This window comes from Hipposideros armiger, unplaced genomic scaffold (genome assembly GCF_001890085.2).
Source record: "Hipposideros armiger isolate ML-2016 unplaced genomic scaffold, ASM189008v1 scaffold_739, whole genome shotgun sequence".
NCBI lineage: Eukaryota > Metazoa > Chordata > Mammalia > Chiroptera > Hipposideridae > Hipposideros > Hipposideros armiger.
In genome coordinates this window covers 961,398-963,591 of record NW_017732089.1, presented here as the reverse complement: position 1 = coordinate 963,591, position 2,194 = coordinate 961,398, and the positions used below count along the sequence as shown (strand labels likewise).

General features: G+C 50.5%; 1 long non-coding RNA gene across 1 annotated transcript in view; it reads left to right on the top strand.

Moving 5' to 3' along the window:
- The window catches only part of LOC109373653 (uncharacterized), a 23,356-nt gene extending 21,320 nt beyond the window's left edge, over positions 1 to 2,036 (top strand). The window contains exon 3 of the long non-coding RNA XR_002122264.1: positions 1,643 to 2,036. This is a non-coding gene — a long non-coding RNA (uncharacterized LOC109373653). The remainder of the gene's footprint in view (positions 1 to 1,642) is intronic.
- The last annotated feature ends 158 nt before the right edge of the window (positions 2,037 to 2,194 follow it).

The window sequence follows — 2,194 nt, the reverse complement described above, 5'->3', positions numbered from 1 at the left end:
CCCCGACCCCCAGGCAAAGATTCCATGGGCTTGTGCTCATCTACCCTATACCTTGAGTCTTCCATGTGGGGTAGAAGTCATTTCATCTCAGCATACAGTACAGTTCGTGACACATAGCAGGCTCTCAAGAAACATAAAAAGCACAAATGAACGAAGTCCTCCCTAATCTGGCTCTGGCTACTCTGACTTCCATCTCTCCCCAGTTCCTCCCTCCTCCCCCCACACACACAACTTGCCCCTCTTCTGGTTTGCCGCACTCTGTCCAATCTTACCTCATTACCCCACCTTAGTTCACTTTGTCGCTCACCTGAACTATTCAATAGCCTCCTAACTGATCTCCACACAGTCCTCAGGTCCCCTTCATCTCCTGCTGCTTCCTTCATGTCACCGGATTGCAGGTCCCCAGATACACCTCAATTTTCAGTCTAATTCTTCAAAGCCTTGAGCCAAGGTCTGGACACACAAACAATGGTCCTTACCCTCAAGGAGCCAACTGCCCACCCCTCCTGCCCTCCCCCGCCCAACTACCTAAAGTACAGGTGAGGACTGAGCTAAATCACACAGCCAAGAGAATCCTTCAGTGGCCCCTTATCTCCGAATGCAAAGTCAGGGACCACGAGGCTCCTCCTCTCCCCACCCCTAGCTAGGTCCGCAGCTTCACCTCCCCACATACTTTCCCTCACTGTGAGCTCTAGCCCAGACCCCAGACAGTCCCAGCCCCAGGCTTCACCCAAGTTTCTCTGGCAATGCAACAACTTTCCTTGTGGTTCTGCTGCATTGCTTCCAAGTCTGGGTCAAAGGCCCCTCCTTTGAGCTCCCTTAGCCCACCCCACCCCCCACCACACACACACACACACACACACACACACACACACACACACACACAGTATATATAACACTCTAATCCCCTTGCCAGGCTGCCCGAATACCTTCCCCGCCCCATGTGGACCAGGAACTCCCTAAGGTCAAAAACAGGATCAGCTCCTTCCTGCTGCTAATGCTACACCTTCATAAATAGATAGTGAAAAGTGTTTTTGAATGAATGAATCGAGATAAATCTAACAATGAAAATAAACAGCTAAATAAGATCTACAAAGTGTTAACACCAGCTGTTTCTGACGGGTGAAATTTTGAGTTACATTCTTTTTGCGTGGTCTATTCTGATGTTTCTGTATTGAGTATGTTTTGCTTTTGTAATAAAATAAAAAAGAACACTAAAGGAAACTTTATTTTGAAAAAAATACAAAGGGGTTTTGAGGCATCAGAAGAAGGGAAATCTCCTCATCCTTTGGTGAGAAACCGGACAGAAATGTTTCAAGAGCCACAGAATCTCTGCAAGTGAAGAGAGGAGGGCCAACCAGCCTCAGGGCACACACCACTGGCACATGCAGAGCTGGGCCAGCAAAGGTGTGGGGTGCTGGGTAGAGCAGAGTGGCTCCTTACAGATGCAAGATGAGGAATTTCCACTTAGGTCATTGAATGTGGGGAGCTACAGAGACCATTGAGCGGAGGAAAAACATGACCAGAACTCAGCATCCAGATCATTAAAGACAGAGTAGTGGACGAAGTCCAAGCGGGTGGGTGGTGTGGAGTAGAGGGAAGAGAAAAGCCCGTCAACAAACTCTATCTTCCTCTTTCGAAGCATCTAAACCACAAGTTCAGAAAACGCTCCCGGACTGCTCAACCCTCAGCCATATTACTATTCGGTGATGGGCATTTAGAATTACTTGGGTCAGCTGCCGACCTATCTTCCCACCTGGACTGCAAGCTTCTAATTCCTCCTACTTCACATGAGGTGCCAAATACAAGCGTGCTCAAAGAGTGAAGGTGTGCACGGGGCCACCCAGGGAGAAACAAAGCCAGGTAGCTTCCCTTCAAATCGAGGCCAAAGCCAGAAGTGCCCTCATTGTGCGGGCAGCCGGCCTTGGGTAAGAGGTCTGTGCCCTGACAACCTGACCCGGAGACGATCTCCCAAAGTAGAGGTCTCGGTGGGAAGCCCAGCCTCTATGAGGCGAGAACCGGAACGGCGAGGCTAAAAGCAGGTAAAAGCAGCAGGGAATGGCAGCCTGGAAAGACCCTTCCTTGGACGGTTGGGAGGAAAGCGGGTGGATGGCGTAAGAAGGGGACTGCCAACTCGATGGAGAGCGGGCTGAGCCCGAGACTATGGGAGGAAGAAGTGAGGGAGGGGCGGGGT